The sequence below is a fragment of the Diadema antillarum genome, unplaced genomic scaffold (genome assembly GCF_040938485.1).
Source record: "Diadema antillarum isolate AM-2024a unplaced genomic scaffold, OU_Dant_1.0 seq00000488_RagTag, whole genome shotgun sequence".
Lineage (NCBI taxonomy): Eukaryota > Metazoa > Echinodermata > Echinoidea > Diadematoida > Diadematidae > Diadema > Diadema antillarum.
In genome coordinates this window covers 1,148,554-1,171,796 of record NW_027271450.1, presented here as the reverse complement: position 1 = coordinate 1,171,796, position 23,243 = coordinate 1,148,554, and positions in this window count along the sequence as shown.

The following is a 23,243-nucleotide window of genomic DNA, read 5'->3' as shown; positions in this document are numbered from 1 at the left end:
TTTCGCTCTGACGGAAAATTGAAAGGAAAGCTATATATAATGTCTTTTCTTTTGAATACACGTGTAGCTCCTGGGAACTACCTTTAAATCGAGCCTGCCGGGGACAATTACTATCAGTGCATCGATCAAATCAAGGTCGTGCTGTGTCATCTTCCTCCGCCATTACCGAAATTGATGCTGATTTTACCTTGGGGGAACTGCACCTTGCCGATAAGTTCGGCCTGGACTTGCCTGCGCCAACACACATGCCCGGCTGGCCTTTCATCCAGTCGTTAGGTTTACACCATTTTCCCCGAGTATTTTGAACAGTATTAAGAATGGCTCGTGACTCATGGGATCAATCTGTTGGAGAAAGAGATGCATCATTTTTAGGTTGATTCGCCGTCAATTGATGATCTCTTCTCATCCGACACAGAAGAGTAACGCTTGTTAGAAACAATCTGCTAAAATCTACCAATGTTGACAAATCCTTAGACGCAGAGATGTTTGCAATTCCAAACATGATTAAGTTTTATACAAGTATGAAATCACGATGTGGATGATTTTGATGATAACGTTGATAACAAGAATGATGAAATCTGGAGATGAAATGACTGTCATTAATGATAATGAACACATGTCTAATCACTAATACTTGTGTAAAAGCTAATGTCACGGAAGTGAACTGCAGAATAGAATAGAAGAAGAACAGAAGAAATACGTCCACTACAGATGGATGATAATTTCACAGTGAACACGTAGATTAAGACTTGTACCCCTTCCATGTTTAGTTTGCATATTTGGTTCATAAATCTGAATGAAATCTTTACAAGGAAAACAGAGAGGTAACCAACTGAGTAGAGCGACTGTCATTCTAGGCAAAACCACCAAGAGATGACAATGACAGGGAGTAATCGCAGGACACTCAAAGACGTTGCAAAACGCTTTTTAAACCTATTAAAAATGGATTATTACTCTATATTACACACACATGTATGTTGTTGTCATGTGCTGTCATGTTCTCATCTGTACAGAACTGAACAGATACAGCTTTAACCTTGTCAACAAACTTTTGCCAAGTCGAGTGCACTCTCAGTAAGTTGTGTTTAAGGTGGTTTTTATCTTCATAAAGAATCGAGGAACAGGTGAAGAGTTACACAAACTGTCCAAAGAGCACACCATTCCCTCGCGTTGAAAATATGAATCATTTACCTAAGGGCTCGATGGATAACTAAAATTGAAAGTGACATGCCAACTCTCCTCTTGGGTAATTCCCACGTTTTGCTTCTCTTTTCCAAGAAACATTCTATTGTTATCAATATTTTGCTGGAGGAATATCAGTTTCATTAATATGGAGCGGCTTGAAATAGAAAACTGGCATATAGTTGGAACACTTCGGGCCCATTCCTCAGCAGGCAGCGAAAAGAGGGTATTTTGGCGATGTTTTCAAAGAAAAAAAGGGCGGGCTAATATCATGCACGCAGACGACAGTTCAGTGAGTTGGCAATATTTCGCCAGGCTGATCGGGTTAAACAAACGGAAGCACACCCTGTCAAAATGTAAATATCGGCCAGAAAATAACGCCGCAATATAATGTGGTGAACGTACCAAACGCATAGTTGATAGGTATACACTTTCACTATTCGCAGCTTGATCAAACCGTCATCATGCCAAGATTTCCCTTCAGCTGCAACAATCGTATTTTCCCCAAAGATCTTTCCTGTTTTACCTGTACAAAATAGACGCTATTATCATATTGCTCGAGTTTTGCTTCTGGATCAAAATGTGCAAGTACATGTTAGCCATCCCTACACTCTTAAAATAAACTTCAAGTCTTTATGTATTATCTATCTATTATTATCATTTTGTAGTATTCCGGTTGGAATAACAAAATGACAATAAATTGCGCTGTTCTTTCAGACAACATTGACAAGGGTTGAGTCAATATGTCATGATAAACATATTGTAGTATAATTCCAGTTAAAGATGTAGTTTATAAAGCGTATTGAATTACAGACAGGTTTTCTTTTTCTTCACTCTTTCTTGCACATGTCATTCCGCTTACTTATCAAAGATGTAATTCATATTTATTTCCACAACAATCTCAATCAAATTTGAGAGCAATCTAAAAAAATAACTGTGACATCGAATTACATGATCCTGGAGCACAGCTTGCCTCAAGGTGCATCACGTAAAAAAAAAAAGATTGGATATGAAAGTCTTGATATACAATTAATAATCATATGATTAGGAATACACCTAACAGAAAAATACTGTCAGCAGTTTAAGCATATGAAACTATGATATGCTCACGCCAAATTCGTACACAGGTGTTACTGAACAAGTAAAAAAGGCAACAATCAAACACAAGAGCAAAAACCGAAATACGACAGGACATCTATGAAGAGCTTGCTTTTAAAAGGCGCTAAATCCATCATTTTTCAATGGATTTAGCTCCTTTTGGTTACAAGCTTTCATATATGGAATATATAAAAGGTGGGAGAGGACGATTAAGATTGGTTGGAGTGATCACACCCATAATTCTTGATGCTACAGTGTGTTGGACTAGTTCACTGATTTACTATCTTAATGATGCTCCGGTTAGGCTATTACGTGATATGTGCAATTTTGTGGGGATTACAACTTAAGTCGTCCATGAAAATAAAATCATTAGTATGCCTATCAAACATAATCTGTTATCCTTGTCAGTCAGAAATATCAAGGTGGAACCCCCTCCCCCCCCCCCCCAAAAAAAAAGGTATACGTGGTCGACGCTTTTTAAAAATATTTTTCCGTTTTTACGAGTGGATCAGTTTAGCAAGTGATTACCACAATTTCGCTGGAATTGTGGATGTGGTGAATAAAGCGTGGTTTTGTATGCTAACTCTTTCGTCACTTTCCCATCATATCCTGCTCGGGTTAACCCTAGCCCACACGCCCACACACACACACACGCACACACCTTCTCCCTCTACGGCGTCTGGCGAAACACACGAACTCGGACTAGGGTGTTGAACCGGATGTAGGACATTTCCGTTTAACTGACGACGTTGTCAAATTCAGCAGTCCATCGAGAGCGAGTTTCTCGGCATCGGTACCGTAGCTATATAGGCTCAGGTTTTGTAATAATGTTATATAAGATGGTGTCAAAAATAATCTATCGTCGTCAAAAAATTGGTGAAGAGGTTAATTATGGCAGTATTATTAAAACTGTTATTTTTAATTCTTTACAATTTTGAACAAATAGCACAATTTTGAAAAAAAAAATGAAATTGTAAAATGAAAATGTTTACGTATCGCAGCTCAAACAATAAGTGTACCACAATGCGATTTACACATTTCTTTGTTTTTCCATAATCTTTTATTGATTCCATATTCAAAACAATTTCGTAACAAATCAAATCACATGTGTTACAAAATCCACGATTTATCATGACACAATTATAATGAAGTCAAACCAAGCTGTACCTTCAGTAGAAACAGTACATTCGTAAAGAATATACAATGCACCAGAGAAAGAAAACAACATACACTGCTTACTTACTTTCATTAAAATCAGATCGAGCTGTACTTTCAGAATGACAGTACAATCACTAAAAAAAAAAAGAAAACTACTTATCACGTCATCAATCTTTCCATACACCCAAATGGAATCGATATTCCCTTTAATCACCCCCCCCCTCCTCCCCTCCCAACTACCCTTCCCCTCCCTTCCCCCTTCCCCGTGGACATCTGGCTCCGGGTCCTTCCATAATTACTTTAAAAATTTTCCATTTACTGAAATGAATGGTTAAAGTTCCCCTCATTGATGCTAATTTCTTTTCCTCAAAACTATCCACTAAAATATTATTTTGTATTTCATTATATGTAGGCGGCTTTCCATATTCTCTAGTTTTAAAAATCAAATATTTAATCAAAATTAGAATATGATTTAGTAATTGGTGTTTTCCTCTATTGCCCTCCTTCCTCCCGAACAGAATTTCTACCCAAGTACAATTTTTTAAATCAACATCCTCTATCATTGTCTCACATAATTCCCAGATTAATTTCACATGCTCACAAGTGTAAAATAAATGTTTGTATGTTTCTTCTTCTGTTTCACAAAAAGAGCTTAAGTTACTTGCAGCAAAACCGAACCTGAAAAGATGATGATTTGTGTAAACAATACCATGCACCAGTTAAGATTGAAACTCTCGTAATCGGCTATTCAATGTGCATTGTCTTGGCCTTAGAAATATATTTTCGATCTCCTTGACAGAAAACCCATAATTTCGTTTAATTCTATCAATTTCAAATTGCAAATACATTTGTTTCGATCTTAAATTGCTAATGTCATTTGTTTTCCCTCCTATGATAAAATCAGTTTCCAAAATATCTTTTTCTTTTTCTCTCATAATTCTCCTCCAAACCATCGATACATCTTAACAAAAAAATATCTTTTACTCCTAACCCTAAATCTCTAAAATATTTATCACATTTCAATTCACCATTATTTCCTAATATCTGTTTTAATCTATAAACTCCCTTTTATGCATATTTTCACCATATATACAATTTCTATTTAATCGTATATATTTATTATTAAATATTATAACATTATCAGTATGCAAACTATTACTTACATTACTTCTTATTCGTCTCGTATTTACCCACACTTCTAATAAATCCCTATTAAATTGTGGAGCTCTCACTTTCAACAACACTGGTAGATAATCACACAAAAATATAAATTCTCCTATGTCTCTCGTAACAAAATTAAAATATTGCTTCCATTTCATATTTTCATCTTTATTAAGAGGTTTCTTAATCCAAATAACTCGCTGTGATTTAACTAAATCAACAAAATTCATCATTTTTTGTTTATAATCTAAAAAAATTTAGATTGGTCTATGAGACCGATAGCGATAACACTTTACGCTATCGACGGAAAAAGAAATCGATCAACCGCATTATTATGACGACATTCACGGTTAGCAGTCAGTGGTCACAGTATAGCCCATTATTCTCTATTTAATTAACATTTTGTTTTCAACATCATCAACATCATATAGTTACTTCTATTTCTACACCCACCACCACTATACTAATACTTCTATTACGATGTACTAATAATGATTAGATTACTACAGTATCGGTTGAGAATAAGAAGGGCGTTAAGTTGTCGCGAACACTGGGTTTAGTGGCAACTTAACGCCCTTCTCATTCTCACCCGACGTACTAATACTACTACAATTACATATTGCGCGGCCAGTAATTCTACCACCAACAATACTGAACTCACTACTACTGCTACTACTACTACTACTCGTAGAGTACTACTACCACTACTACTACTACTACTACTACTACTACTACTACTACTTCTACCACTACTACTACTACTACTACTAATAATAATAATAATAATAATAATACCACCACCACCACCACCACCACTACTACTACTATTCCTAGAGTCCTATTGGTGAAATTACTACAAACTCATTGTTTCGGCACCTCCCAAAGAGCAATGACCTCCTACGTTAAAGACTAATTGCTTGTTTTGAATTTATGTTTAGGTACGTTTGTTGCGGGTTTTGCCACGGCAAATGAGCCTAAATAATCTGAATTGATTTCACTGCGTTCTTTAGGCGGATAGTCATTTTCTTTAATTTCTCATTTGCACTAATAAAGTTTTCTCCTCGTCTGCTTTTAATGACCTAATACACCATTTGTAAAAATGAAAATTATCTGGCAGAGAACATTACTTGTTGATATTGTCATGATACTTGGAAAAATCCGCCATGTTCTTTACGAGCAATTAGATCGTGATTTGATTTAATACTGATTATTATGAATGTTTAAATCATTTCTAACAGTAAATTAAGCAATTCTAGGAGATATGTGGAGGACGCTCTAGCTCGAAGATTACTTCATTGGTCTTCCTAGAAGATGTTGACACGGATGGGGGTAATCATTGATATGTAGAGCTTGTCTAGTTAGCTACGATCCACGAATCTCGGCGCGGCACACACACCTTTGTTCAAGCGCATAATATCCGCAATTGACATCTTAACCTGCATGCAGCATGGGTATCATATTAGTCCCAATGGTTGGCAAGGGGCACAACTCTATGTCCACTCACACCACATTCTTTCAATCTCTACATTATTTCTATGATGTATTATTTATCATGTCAGGAGGAGCTTTGATGTAAGACGTTATGGGAAGGCAAATTAGGGTATAGAGATCGGAGAGAGATAGGGGAGGACGAGGAGGGTACTGTTCCTTCCGCGGGGTTTTTCGTCTGTGCATCCAAATCTGGTGCGTTCTCCGCCCTTGTAGGCTCTCTGTAATATGATACGCCCGCAACTGATTCCCTTGGCCTAAACCATGAGACACCCCGTCTAATCTCTTACCCCCTTTACTGCCCCATCCTCTACCCTCTCTTTCGCCCACTCTGCTTTGATATCTTAGCAAACAAACACACAAACAAAACACTAAGTATACTTAGTCATTATGCATAACGTGGGTACTTCTGTTTAGACGCTGTCATTTCAGTTCATCACCAGATTATCATGTCATTTTAAGTACAAAAGCGATTGAAAAAAGTTTTGTAAACATAACTTCAAAATCGCTTAGAGTTCACTTTTTTTGAGAAATGTATACAACTTCCCATATTATCATTCATTATAATGTTGATACCAAAAGGTCCCCGGGAAACAGTTCGAAATGATCCTGTCTGCGATGTCCGCTTTCTGGACAATGTCCAGTAACTTATCCTACGTCACTGGTCCAAATTCTCGCAATCTCATATAGATGTGGATATCATTGTACATCTCTGAGTCCTTTCCTTTAATAACAAGAAGAGACTAGGCTTGACATTACCCTCCACGGCTATCGATTTGTAGGGCATCGTAGTGTTTCTGTATGTTTATATATCTTTTTATTGTTGAATCAATCGGGGACAAGGTTTCTTGTGAAATTCAATCGAAGGTAACACTGATGTCATAATACGTAATCAAACCATTAATAATTAACAGTATGACGGTTTGTAGTATGCCTGCTTTTTTGAAAAGTGTTGAATCTACGGAGACCCCTTGTAGAAGGAGTTTGGCCACATGAACGTTAATACATCTGAAATTTTTGTTCTGAATCTGTTGAAAATGTCATTATGAAATGGAAAGAATGATGATGTGATGAATGACGCAACAGACAATCCAACCTGCCGACATGCGTCATGTCAGCGTTTTTGTGATTGCCTAACCACGTCTTCTCAGATGGTTATTTTACTGACCATCGAGTCGTTGGACGTCATTAGGGTGAAGCAAAAATGGGCGGGGCAAGCTTGGTTGGAGTTGGGCGAGGACGATTTTACAGAATGTGTTAAATCTCGGCTACTCTTACCCCTCTTCGTTTCTTTATTCTACAGTCAGGCATCTAACGTATTCTTTTTAGCCAAACGTTGATGTTCCTCTAACTAGAGTGAAACCACACGGAAATTATACTCAGGGCTTCTTCTTGGTTGAATTTCAGATGAGTTGATGTCATCCATCAGGTCTGCTAATTTAGAGTTAAATGACAAGGACAATATGAAATAAAGTAAAGTGACTTGTAAACTGTACTTTCTATCGACAAAACTGATAGGCGCATATTCAACAGACTCTATAGCCTACGCATAATAATCCTCGATATACTGAGAACATTGGTTTGAGGAGTCACTAACGTTAATGGTATAAGGCGGCGAAGGCGCGAAGTTGTCTCAAATTGCGTCTGTAAAATTCTGCCGTTGCATTACAGGGGGGATTATACTTCAAAGAGCGTTTGCTATTCTGAGCTATGACCTCTGTGTATAGCTCCGGTCATGTGTTTGGCTCCTGCCCTCCTCGGAGCTGTCATCTGGACCTGCAGCCCCCTTTCTGGTCAGTTATTCTCGGATTGAAAACATCCGAGAACTACCTCAAAGCAAAGGCCCGGATGGACCCGCCATCAAATTGACACATCCATCAGTAGAGCGTCTGAAAGCTTACTCGTCATGCTCGACTTTCTCTTATCTGCGTCTCTGCGAAATCCCAAGAAATGATAAACCCTCCTGAATAAATGTTTAATCTAGATTTTTTAACTCAGAGCAAGAAAGGTAGTTATTACAGAATGGCGAGGGCTGACTTTATCATCCTTCATCGTCTGCTGAGAACCGGATTTGAGGGCTTGACAATTTGAGGAGGGTTTTTTCCCCTCGTTGTCGAAAAGGGGAAAATTTCCGCTGGAAATGGCAAAATGATGAAAAATGCGGACGGATATTGTGAAAATGATTGATTTGCCGATATCCACTTCTGTAGGGAGTAGTACCCCGGCTGTTCGGCGGTCATGACCCCCATAACAGCTGAATGTATTAACACACTATGCCCAAACGTTTAGCAGCTATTTGCAGACAGCGAAGTTTCTTCATGTACAGCTTGGCAAAACTTAGATACGCAAGTTCGTCATGCCACAAGGACATTGCATTATGCTGCTTTCATTAGATGTGTAATAGTAGGTTTGCTTTTTTAAGATCTAGAATATCTCCACAGAGAGAGTGTCACAAGAAAACACTCAAGTACAGTCCGTGTATGCAGTGAAAAAAAATGGACGCGTGAATGAAAATTAATTCTCGCAAAGCTTGGTGCCGATGTGTTACTTGACAGGGAGACGATTTAAGAACACTTCGACAGACCTGTCATAATCACGTGACCGTGAAGATACTTGCCTTTTACCCACGATCATGCCCTCGCTAAATATTGTTATAGATATGTCATGATATGATACATTCTTTCACGTCACATTTTCCTAACGGTCGATACTGACATATCTATCAAAGATGTTGGGGGATTCACACATTACCCACGATAGAGTGTATATACAAATACTTTTGGTTTTGTCCGCAGACGACGTCATGGTCATATAACTAATACTACTTTCTCTGAATTTAGATATGACGCTAAGTTTAAATGACTCCGTGACAGTTCAAATGCCTTACTATTCTCATTATGATTGTACAATAGCTTAGTTAGTGCCGTAACCTCAGAGCAAACGTTGCAAAACTCTGCAGAAAAAGGAGACGGGAGAAGCTCCTTAATGGGCCCAGAGCCAAATGTGTTTGAATACCTGATATGTGTTTGAATACCCATTACAGAAAATGTAGAAAAAATAGAAATCATCCAGTAGTTTCATAATGTTTTTAGTTTTTTCAGTAAGTGGAATGTTATTTATACAAATTTAAATGTAAAGCATTCATTTTTTGACTGATTATCTATCTTTGCATGACTTTGTAAAGGGTCTACAAAGACGATAGCCAAATTTGGACTTGGGTCGTTTTTATATTCAGGCATTCGTTTGGTTATCCTCATTTATCTATTCATCTATCCATTTATTTTCAGACATTTTCATCTTTACACTTGGAAGAGTGTACACGAGAGTATGAAACGTCAACATTGTTTCCTTTAAACCAAAATGAATATATACGAACTCCACTTGATTCTGTTCAGCAAAGTTCGAGATGAAATTTTGATTACTCTTGACATGGTAAAGCTGAAACATGAATGAGTGAAGGAGTTTCAATATACCGTTATTCGCTCATGCAGAGACATTACATGTACTATTACAACATCGCTTTTTGTGCTACTATGTGCAGCCCTCTACTGTGCCTACTCAGTCGATAATGCCACTCTTGCCTGCTACGTGAGACTCGCCCTTGCGATTTGAGATATTATACCTTTCGAGTTTCAAATATCATATTACTTGGCATCCCAACGGGCGAGTATTAAGCAATCGTGTTGAGAGACGGTCGATCCAGCGATATACATCGTGCGGTAAAGCGGGCAGGCCGATGATTAATTCTCGTTATTTGACTCATTACGCTGAAATTATGCGGGAAAGAGGAGATTGCGAAAATACAACTTATACATCCAACTCAGTTCAATTAAGATTTTATTTCCAATATCACCTAAATCATTTCAAATACAATTGCTTCAATAAGTCAAAGTAATACAGTGTAATCATTTGAGCACACATTTGAAAGCGTAAAATAGGAATAAGCATGGACATTACCTCTTCTAAAATTGTGTAAACAAATTCATTGTGTCATTGCAAAAGAGAAGCCCACGAGAAAGACAATTATTCGTAGAGATGTGGGCCACTCAATTAATTGGAAGTACCAATGAGCTTGGAAGTACAAGGCAAAAAGTAATGATAATGATGGGACCACACAGAAGCACACACACAGACAGCGATCGAGGAAACAGAGACAGGACAAAACAGCGAGAAGCATCAGGAAAGGGGGCAGTTTTCAAGAGGGAAAGAGAGGAGGGGGAGCCGTAAGTGTCAGTGAGTGCCATAAGTATGCCTTAAGTATCGCTGAACTTAAACGTTGACTTTTATCGAGCACTGATAAAATCTGCTATCGAACCTTAGATAAACTAAATTGTTTGGTTGTGATACCATTCATGTTGACACGGAGAGACAGATGTTTATTCATGTTCAAGGAGGGAAAACAACTCCTGTAATATAGGCCTACTGCAAGCACTGTGGGTAGAAATGTCATCCGCATTTAGCGTAGGGGTCGAAGTGGTCAACAAGAACCTCCTAGCATGGACTTAAACATGGTACACACGGGAGCTGCATTAAGATTATTTATAGTGTTAGTTTTCAATTCATCACTTCATTGTAAATGCCAATGAAGAAAGCAATACGTTTCTTTACACTCTTACCGAAAAGACAACACTTGTTACGTCACTCTTGTACTTTCTAACCTAACCCACACGAGGTCAAAGAGGATTTTGTCTAAAGCCTCGCTCCACTAACTTTTCCGTCGGTTTCGCAGTCCCCGCTGTATGCCAAGATTTCAAATTGAATATTCGGTTTCCACTGCTGACCTGCATTCGGTTTTCGCGGCAAGAGATTACCCGACAAACCACATCTGATCCGGCAGCACACTCCAACAAGAGGAGACATTGGTAAAAGACGGCATGGGTTTACTTTGGGCCTCTAGTGAGTTGCGTGTACACCTCTTACGTCAATGGGAATGAAAATGTTTTATGTAGGCCCTATAGGTGTTTCAAATTATTCAAATTTGCGCAAAAAGGGGTCATTCTTTGCCTTTAATTTAGTACCTAAATTTCAAGTGTTTCTCAGAAACCAATGAATGCATACCATAAAAGATGATATGACAGTGAGCTATAACTCAATCTGGTTAGAAAAGTATCAACCACATTTTTACACAATTAGGAATAGAATAGATAAGAGACCAATCAGTTTTGTTCCCTCTTAAACCTGAAGCTCCACTTCTGTGCTTAAGGACTTGGTCCTTTGTCTCTTTACTGTACGAACAGCGTAAGATCGGTGATCTTTACATTTGACGGTTATTTCCTTATCTAATACAACAATATAATACTCTAGTATAAGATTCATAACAAACTTTAATCTACCTGAAAATAAGATAATGCCATTTTATCCTACAAACGAAAATATGGAGGTCGTGCTCTATAAAGATAAACACTCTAACAAAAACAACACTTAAAAGATACTTGAACACTCCAGGCGTCATATCATTATTGTAGAGGTTACATGAAAGTACAATCGTCTGGACATATGTTTTTTTAATGAGCAAACCGACATGGAGGATGCTTTTGTTAGTGTTAGGATCTGGAAGCATTGAGGATTTGTCCCTATCAGCTGTTGGTGCTTTTATCTACGCCCTTGACTCCAAACATCAAATGAACTGGATCCTGGACATAGCAAAGCCCTGAGTGAACCCAACTACCCCGTCTTCAGCTAAGAAAAGAATTAACTGAGAATGATAAAAGCAGAAATAACCAGAATTTTAAGCCATCTATTGAATGTTTTCTAAATCCAGTCGCGTGCGTTCTTTTTATGGTATTGTTGGAATATCCTATAATCGGATCACAAGTAAATCCTATCATAACATGATTATTGCTTGTTTTTGGAGGAATTACGAGAAGACCTCCATATAAAGAGCTTGGCTGACTCTGTTTCAAACTGACGCCATGGGTTTTCCGGCAGCGCGCAATCCAGTTCACGCGATTGTTATTCTTTCCCTCACATTTAACACCCCATTATCGAAACGAAGTCGTGTCTTCATGTACATAATTCTGTCATTAAGTCTTGTTTACCTTTGGGAACAGTGATAAAAAAAAAATTATAAAGATATGACATTTAATGCATATGTGTAGGTCTGATGTACCACAAAACATTCTTACATAAAATTTTCGCGATAAAGCCTAAAATATAAGGAGATATCTGTATTTTTCCCAATAAACCTTAACTGTGGACCGTTTAGTCTGGAAACATTTTATTATAACAATTGTTAACATTTTGTATATTTGATAAGTTGATTTTATCGATTCAAATTTTTACAGTGGTTGTTTCTATCCCTAACTCACATTTTACAAATAGTAAATTATGCCTTTAAGGAATGATGTAACACGTACAAGCAAGGGAGAACCGAAGGGAACTTGGGAATTTGTTGAATTTAGTTCTTAGACGCCTTAAGGAATCACAAACTTTTGGTAATCTATGATATCGCCACGAACCAAACTACATCAACACCTCGTAAAATGCAGCTGTGAGCCACCATGGGTCAGCCTATACTTCCATGAAATGACTTGGTAACGCCACGTACCTCCCTGTATCGTTACCGCCTACCTGTCATGTGAAACACGTCTTGGCCCTTCTACAACACGACAATGTCACGTACTCTCACTTTACAGCCAGCTCCCGTGCTGCTACAAATCACTCCTAATCAAATCTTATCATACTTCCATTGTGATGGAAAGTAGCACACTCCAAACCTTGTGTCAAGATGAGGTCGCACACTGTACCCATCAATGTAATGTTATTCTAAGTGGCAACAAGAAGTGAACGTGATGTCCTGCCAGGGATAGAAAGGGTTGACTAACACGTACATATGCTAAGGTGTAGACACTTTCCACCAAACCCTTGTTGCGAGCAATATATGGATCTCTTATATAATCTTATATGCCTACCAAGAGAGAACTCAAACCGTCCTGTATTAAACTACTCAAACTGGCCATTACTAGGTTACAAGTGTCCCTGGTACTTTGATAACGGAAGATTTGCCTGAAAATTATGGCAAAGCACAGAATGAGCACTAGTTACAAGTATGTACAATCGTACTTGCTTGAAGCTTTAAGTGGGTAAGGCTATCCACGTTCGATTCCGTGGCGCCTACCGAGCGACCATGAAGATAATCCATAGGGACACGTGATACGTGGGGCTTTGTGTCACCTGTTTTATAAACTCTACTCTCGAGACATAGTCACCACTCTCCCTTCAAAGCATCAAGAAGAAATGCCAAGATGTCAAAAACATGTCGCGATTTACAAGTCTCATTTACTTATCTACCAATACTATTTTCTGATCTTACATTGAGATATGATATGATATGATATGATATGATATGATATATGATATATGATGTGGTATGATATATGATATGATATGATATAATATGACATATGATACATGACATGATATGAAATGATATGGTATTATATGATATATGATATGATATGACATGACATGACATGATAATGTAATATGAAATGATATATATGATTGATATGATATGATATGATATGATATGATATGATGTATGATATGATATAATATGGCATGACATGATATGACAATCATGATAATGTAATATGAAATGATATCATATATGATTGATAATATATGATATGATATGATATGATATGACGATATGATGTGATGTGATGTGATATGATATGACATGATATGATATGATATGATATGATATTTGATATAATATGATATGATATGAAGAATTAATTATCATCTCAATTTAATTAGTGTGTCTATCCTACTCTCCTCTAATTTGCACTCTCAATATTACATGTACGCACTTACTATTAAGTATCAACTGTATATTTCGTTTATCTGTCAGGTCATGGCTGCTAAATTCTGAAGCGTTTGTTTCATATTCTAGATCAAAAGTTTTTACTTTTCTTTATTTCGAGATAACCCTCCAGAACTCGTGATTCATATCGTCAACATTTCATCTGTACAAGACCGTTTGGGTATTTGTACATCTTTTTCGTTTGTTTGTTTGTTTGTTTTTTAATGAATACACCCTCACATTGTCACACACACACACACACACACATGTACATCTTATGGATACGTACGTATGTTGGCATAAGAATATTTACGTATGTAAGTAGAATATATAATAATGATTATAAAGATAATCGTCATCATCATCACAGTACAATAATATAAACAGTTGGATGCCCCGGTATTCATTATAAATAGATGCCCATTGTGTAGAGAAATTTAGATAGAAAATATCCATAAAGAGATATATCAGAAAAGGGATGAAGGAAATATTTACAAAAACGTCCTAAATAACCAGTTTTTGAGTGAAATCTTAAAGTATGTAAACATTATTTTCTTTGTGTGTTTATATATATATAGTACTTTACTAATCCAGAACAGTTTTCTATCTTTTGAGGGAGTTTTTTTTTTTTTTTTTTGGGGGGGGGGGGTCGTTATTTTTTTCTCTCGTTTTTTCTTTTAAAAGGCTGACTGTTTGTGCGAAAAACGTCTAGGTTTGAGGAGATTCACAGGCGATAGTGTAATGCGTGCTGACAAGATTGGAACGATAGCGAAGATTATACAGTAATGCGTGGTTGGTGTTGTGGCGGCTCATTTCATGACACAAAATCCATTTACATACAATCCATTTTGTACACATTTTGAATGAAGAAGGGCAAATGCCTTCCATGGCACCTCTTCATTGTTACCTCAGGTGGGGAGAGATAGTCAGACGTCTTTATGAACTGAGAAATCAATACAAATATATTTCTGCTCCTTTTTCTAAATGTTGTTGTTCTGTTTTGAAGAAAGAAGAGAGAAAAAAAAATCGGGCCCTATAAACAAATACGAGGGAGATATCATATGATATGTTCGAAATGTGATTTGTGCCCAGCATTTTCTCATGTGATTAATCAAAGCATTAAGAATGAAAAGAAATCAATCTGACAACCAAATGAGTTTTTTTTTTTGACAACGAATCAGAAGCCTCCCTCACTTCCCACATGAGAATCTTCTATCATCACCCACTTATTCATTTTTCAAATATTTTCCGTATATCTTCCGAGGACCCTAATGTAGAGTATTACAAATGTCTCAATCTAGACCTTCAAACATTGCCATGATAACAACCTTTAATTTATTAGAAGTATGTGGTTTATTTAGTGTTCTCCTATAATTGTTTTTGAAAAGTAGAGTCTGTTTTTCTATCAAGTTCACTAATAGATTCAAATTTTGATAAATTACCGTCACATATACGTTAGTGATATTGTATTATTGTGCTTCCAAGCTGAATACTTTATTATATCATTCTATTTTCTTATATTAATTGATGTGTGTGTTTTTTAACGTGAAAAATGAAAAAATATTATGAAAAAGATACTTCTTACGAAAGACTTTTTTTGTTTGATTTTTTGTTTGTTTGTTTGTTTTTATCATCGATCAAATAATGTGTAAGTCTTATGTTGTACGTCTAAGCACTAACAAGTGACTAATGATGCACTGAATATCATATGAAGATTCCAGCTCGCTGACAACTAACTGAAGAGAGCTGATCTCTGTAGTTTGTATCAACAAAATCTCACTAACTGCGAACATGAAACCAGTCATGGTCAGAATCTGACTCCTTCTGTATGGCGTACATACCTTTCATCGGAACGATTTTGTTATCTTACTATAAGGAGCATGAGGAAATCACTTTTGAAATTGAATTTTGAGTGTGAATTCAGGATTCTATTTCAAAGTATATTTCTCTGCCCCTCCTCCTGATACATCTCAGCAGCCATCATCCAAAATTTGTTTGCTGACCGTAACTGAATTATGCCGAATTGAAACTACAAATCACAGGAAGTCACTACAAACTCAAATAAAAACCCGATATGTGCTGTACATAGCTAAAAGAATCACCGAGATCTCTCAATGGGTAAGGGCAAGATAAAGGGGAGGCATAGCTTTCCCACATGAGCCCCCATTGGTATGAGTGACAGCGAACGCAGGAAATTGGCTATGTGGAAAATAAGTTGAAAATGTAATCGGTCGCATTATTTTTTTGACTCGTCGCCATCACTCCTATACCCTTGACAGCGGGGTAGGAAATAGCGGTAGGATGGAAAGCCTTCGATGGAATCTCGCCCTTCTGACAGAGGGCTGACTTCTTGTCCGGAATGTGTCAATACTTGGCGGGAATCAGAAGCGATAATGAAATACGTGTCGACGTCTGAATATTGGTCTTCAACTTTGCTGTGGACAAGATCGGGACGATAAGATTCATCTGGGAATAGATGTTTAAATTATTGTGAAGGGGAGTATGAAATGGATGATGTGTAATTAGCTGAGCGAAAGTTACCTCAAAGTGCCAAAATTGACGGATCGCTGGTGGATGTGATATTTTGATATTTTGATGAGTATCATACACTTCCAAGACATGACGCACAATTTGAGCTGAGAAGTAGAGGGGGATTCCCATATATCTTATCACCTGCTTTTCTTTACGTCCTCATGCCAAACTTAGATGATAATCAGTGTTCTGAGTGAAGTTCGTTATGCAGATGCCTTAGCAATAATAAACTATCATCTCTCCCTGTTTTGTCTTTTTGAAGGTCTCGAAAATAGCTATCATGAATTTTCGCAAAATATTTGAGACTTCTGTAGGTATTACAATTTGTAAACTCAAAACTGTACGCAGTTTATGAAAGCAACATAGCCTACCTACTTTGTAGGTGAGGTGAATTTAAAGCACAGTAAACACACCGGGGAGAAGTCAAATAAGAAATAAGAAATAAGACAATAAAAGTGTTAAAACACCAACCTGACATGATTTCATTCAAACCTCAACAGACTATTGCTATGATACTCCGAACAAAACAACAACAAACTCAAGACCCTTAATTCTACTTGAAGAATAATATCGATACTTTTCTAATTCATGGATTATTTGAATTTCTAATTGATTTACATGTTTATTTCATCTATTAATTGTTAATATTCACTAGGTGTTATTATTTTGAAATGCATATACGGCGCTTACGGAAATATTAGTAATAGGCGCTATACAGATAGGCCTACGCTTTTAAATACAAATTTTACATACTATTGTACCATCATCGTTTGATACCCGCGTTCAATGTTACCCTCATTTTGTTTGTTTGTTTGTGTGTTTCATTTCCATCTGAGAAGATGGCTGGACAGCCCATATTCAGCTATGCTAAGCTGATCTTCCATGGGGTCCAGTTGTATGTGAGGCTGAACCACTTCACCGGGTTAAACACCCTGCTCTTTGCGATGAATAAATGAAGCGGGATCTTTTACGTGCATGAGTTTTGACTCTCCCACACACTGCACACGGGACCTCCGTTTAATATCATATCCGAGGGGTAGAGTGTTTTGCCTCTTGCTGGATGGGACGGTATGATTACACACAACATTGCTCAGTGAGACTCGGGAATCGAACCCGGGTCCTTCAGATCTCGAGACACCGAGCCGACTGAGCCAACTCATCGCCCTGTCAAATCTTTACCATTGTCACTATCACTTTAAGGTTAAATAACCACCTCCATTCTCTGAGCATTGCTTTTAGTAATATCATCGTCATCTTATCATGTACTTCCGGAAATATTAGTTTCACCTAATCTAGTTATATTTTCAATAATAACAATAACAACCTCCCTCCCCTCTCCCCCTCCCACACACACACGACAACATTCAAACATCCGGCTCCTTGCCTGTAGACGCAGAGACGAGTGAATTTTGCTTCGCTTGTTTTTCTGTGTCAGGGTTCTCCGTCTCAGTTGCGGAGATACATGTATATAGAAGAAAAAAAAGAGCTCCCATTCCAACTCTCACTGATGTAACTTTGTTGACGTACCGTGCCTACAGCACGTGCCTCCATGTCTGTGAGCTATTTCTCATTAAGGAGAATAAAATTTGTTTGCCTGACAACCAACGGCAACACAGGTGAATTGCAACACCTAAACTGACATTTGCAATCATATCTCAACTTGAGTTGGCGCACTGATTGCGAACCTTACTTCCCGTGATTTCTACTCGCATTCCTCATCCGAATTCCTGTTTCCTGTGACTTAATTTAAATATGTTTAAAAGTAGTTGGTAGACGTTGTACTATAATAGCAAGAACCAAGAAAAGTTTATTTCGTTCCTCTCACAACTTTCTATTATATAGTTTGTACACTAGTGTTCAATATCATTTTCAATTTTTTCATTTAAACGCAACCTACGCCCAAGTCCCAGGTCCTGATAAATCTGTACTGATCATTATATTCTGAAGTTATTCAACCTGGAATGACATCATGTTTTACACTTTGACAACAGAAACAATTAATTTTTCTCATTTATTGTACACGATCAATGGAAAATTGTAAGGTGAAACTTTACTATATTTTTATAGCTTTCTTAATTTTCATCCGACTTTGATCAAATTTTCACCGTTGTACTCATATAAGATTTTGCTCTTTCTTATCAGAATATCTAGTTATAACTGGACTGTAATTTCTCTTTAATCTACCAAAAATAAGGAGAAAATCATAAGAAACCATGGGGTTTTTTTTATCACTATCTATAAAGAATATTGGTTGCGCAATAACTGAGGTATAATCGGAAAGGTTTTATTTTGTTCTCTCTGATGATGCACCTGTATACTTTAAAATGTTTAGAAAGCAATGATGGCCCTAAACCGTTTTGCGATCAAAATCTCACATGCGTCCAGTCAAAGGTAGTAAGGCATTCAGTCAAGGAGGTGGGAAGAAACTGATTCAAGTAACATACGATACAAACCTGATTTTGGTTGTTGAGGATGGATCATGTGCTCCTGGAGGCTGGATGACAGATGTAATATTGTCGACTGGAGACATGGAGCTCATCAGTCCCCTCACACACACACTGACTCAGTGCGGAGAGGTCTGCATCAGTTTTTATCTCATCAAGTTTTGTCATGATTTCCAATTGTATCCAATAATGTGATAACTAAATTAGTCTAATTCTCACTCAGAGAAGCAGACGGTAGAGTGGTATGCGCTCTTAACTGTGAGTCCATGATAAAGCTACGCGCGCGCGAAAGGAATACGAGACAAAAGAATCTATTATATCTATTTTCGTTGTAAAGATAGTGCATTGACCTTAATATTTTATTTTGTCGCCAAGTATAATCTTCTACTGACAAGCCATTAGCGAAAGTCAATATTAGTACAACAGTATGTACACTCTTGTTCATCTCATTACCGTATTGAAGATGAGTGATATCCAGCAATCTCCACCGATTCATTTGTTGGTTTGTTTTTTATAGAAATCAGAAAAAAAAATGAGGCAATGAATGCATCGTATACTTATGTTTATTTATCCCAGTTTATTCGGGGGTATTCGTCGCATTAATATTCAAAAGTGCTATTTACAGTAAATTACCCATCCTGTGCGTTTGTTTTCAGGCCTTTATAAAAGTGTCACGTATCTATCTATCAGTAACCTCAAACGCTTTACCGCAAAATTAGAAGCCTCTTTTGACAGTAATACAGCATTTTGATAGTAAGATAAAGCACACCAGTGGAACGGGTTGTATCTATACATAATATTCTCTGGGGTAGTATGGTCTTAAGTCAGTCTTTAAGCATTATTTCTGGGTAATACAAACCCCGTCATGGCTAGACGAAATCGGCGTCAACTTTATTTAACTCAGGATGTGGTCGCGATCCAGGGAAAGGTGTCGGCACGGCGGGCGGGGAGAGAGAGCAGAGTGACACATGGCTCGAGTGTATGCATGGCGCAGGAGGACAGGATTAAAGTCCGGGAGCGTGGAGAGTTTGCCATGGTTGCCATACCATTCTTTTGTGTCAAACAGGTGAGGAGGATGGGAGGGGGTTATGAGTAAAGGGGAGAATATTCTCCTTGTCCACGCCTGTGCTTGTAACTAAATTCGTCTTATTTCACCCTAGTCTGACGTGTGAAGATTTCCACGATTTCGTTTTCTCTTTCCTATCCGCTTTATCAGGTTTGTAGAAGAGATATCCAGGGAATGGACAGGATTATTTTGTTGTATTAAACATGCACGCACGCACACACACGCACGCACACTCACAAATACACATAATTAAACTATGATATGTATATGACATGTGTGTGTGTTTGTGTATTACACAGGGAAAATATCAAACTCCTATATTTTATATGACAAGCAAAATGAAGGGAAATGCCTAGCTCTCCTACTGAAAGTTAGCAAACGTCTCACGTAAGCATCAAGGGAAGTGCAGGTAACCCAAAGCAGACTCCGATGTGTGGAGGCTTAGGGGCTGAAGAGTAGGTCAGTCAAGGAGAGTATACCTCATACTTCAGTTACAGCATTTCTTTATTGATATATGATTATCATCATCAATCGTGTCACTGAATAAAGTATGAAAAGACCATTTGAAATCACCGAGAGTTTGGAAATTACACCGACGCACGCTTTTGTGATGATGAGGGTATTAGATAAGGAGATATTGGTGAAATAGTTCGCACGGTGATGGAAGACCTATTGATAAACACTAGAAAATCAAGTGAAATCTCGAAATTCGTCCTTTTGGATGACACATCCTACGCTTTTTGATGATTTACGCAGAGAGGGTAATCCTAGATTGAAGTACGAACAAAAATGTAAAATTGATGATGATGATAACGTGAAATTTCCACGAAAGACAAAGGAGAGAAAGTGGTAATTTATTGTGATAACAATTACGCAATAGATGTGATGATATTGACAATCTCTTTAATCGAGAAATCATGCTTTGGCATATTAGAGAGAAAAATGAAAATTAGTTGTCATTAATTCTAACAGAGTATAGAAAATAGAAAGTAGCTTGCATGAAATAGACACGATTATTGTTTGTAGATAGCATACTACGACACTGATTATCGAACATGAATATACTTATAGTTAAAACACAGGAATACAATTACAAAATACCAGCTTTAATTATTTCCTTATATCAATAACAGCGACTTTAACAATAGTTCAGAAAAAATACTTTGCACTGTGCCATAGAACTCTTGCCCTCTGCTAAATACACTCGTACAAAATTAAATTCTGCAAAATGAAATTGTCGTTCTCTTGACAGGTAGAGATACCGTTAATGAAATTATCACCTACTTTCCAGCGCTCCGTGATAATTGCAATCGCCTCGGACATCTAAACATGTTGGATGGACTTTTCCGTACTGACATCTAACATATATTAGCGATGATGAACAACTTGTACTTGATATTGAGGGCTTCACTCACTTGTCATAACCAACGACGAAAACAAGTAATATTTGCCCTTCCCCCATTGAGCAGCAACTTTCTGTCATCATCGCCGTGTTCTGGTGTGACTGACACTGAAATGGCTTGATGTGATTACCGGACAAGAACAAAACAGAAGCAGAATTGATAAATAGGAAGAGATAGGCATTTGCTTACCGGCAATAGAGAGCTCTCGCAAAAGCGTTGGAAAGGGAAATCAAATTCATTACGGAGAATGAGAAGGAGGAAGTGTAGCGCGGTCGTGGTAGTATCTGGTCCAAATTGGCCTAAGGGGAGATGTTTCCCCTCTTATTTCATCCCAAATCACTCTGGACACTCGCAAGTAAAATCTGTGTCAACTCCCGCCGCTAGAAGAGTGTGAATGAAGCAATGTGTATGGCAAGCGATTATATAGCGGTTAAGGTAGGTAATGGCGTCTTTTTGGTATAGGATGATGCAGGATTACTAAATAAATTATTATCCATTGCTTTCTTTTTTTCACCCGTCCTCTCACTCTCTCACTCTCCCTCTATTATTCTTCTGTATGTCTCTCTGCCACACACACACACACACACACACACACACGCACACAAATGACCACAATGTGCTCCTGCACTCACTGCATATTCAATTTAATATAAATTCCATCCATCTCACTTATCGAAGCTTCTGTGAAATATCAACTTTGCATATCTGTCATATTTGTCTGGATGTTTGTACGAGTCAAACAAATCAGTGAATTGTACGTGAATTCGGATATTTCGAATATGCCTTGGCTATTGTTCCTACTTCAAACCCATTTTGTCCAATGTGCTCTGTTTCAAATGATCATTGGGTTTTTGTTATTATGATTTCATATGTGTTCCTAGACGATGTATTTTCTTTCGCATGATCTTATATACTACCTAGATTTTAATATCTTTTTTTTTAAAGCTTTATCGTATATCTCTCCCCTTTTCTCTCTGTTCCTCTTTCTGTCTCTACCACTCCTTAGGGCAGTAATTTTTACTGGCAAGTCACCGTCCCCGAAGCCGAGGAGGAGCTCATTTCCTCTTACAGATTGGATCTGTGTACTTCATTAAGATGTTCTTTAAAACAGGCAAAATTCATTATTAGACAGCCTTATTGCCTCAATATGTTTGATTACCATTGGTTTTAGTCAGTGGTGTGGTGGATAACAACAAACGATAGGATAGGTCTAAGGCAAGGCAGGACAAGGACAAACACTGCAGAACACCAAAGTTTACTTGAAGGGAGCCAAACAAAGTTTTGTTCTCTTCACACAATCACTGATCACCAACACATAACTTTTAGCTCTATGCTCTGTTTAAACCGAGCTCACGAAGTAATCAAATAATCAATGCATTACAGACTTACAGATATCGAAAGTAAAAGTCACCCAATGAATTATTATGCATTGTTTGTATTCAAGTTTCATTAATCATATTAATTAAAATTCTTCAATTCCAAATGTTTTGTTGTCTGAGATCTTTTTTTTTCTTTTTTTCTCTGAACTGTCTTCGATGTGGCTCATCTGTTTACTTCTTTATAACTTCGACCTCTTAAGTTTTAGCAAAAGTCGAAACCTTCACATTTTAAAAGGTGTGTCGAGTCATGAGCCATTATCAAATGATATCATGATTCAAGTAACATACATGATTCTACTTAATATGATCTGTGGAAGATTGTTCTCGTGTCGAATATTGGCTGAATTCAAATGCCGTGCTGCCAGCTTCACTATCTACATCTATCAACAAGTTTCCACAATGGCAGAATAAAGAGTGAATCAAGCTGAACGAGAGAACGACGAACTCTCCTACCTACAAGTAAGTAGATAGCTCTAACTCTCATCTTCGTGTTGGGTGGGTTTCTCCGAATTGCAGTCACTCGAG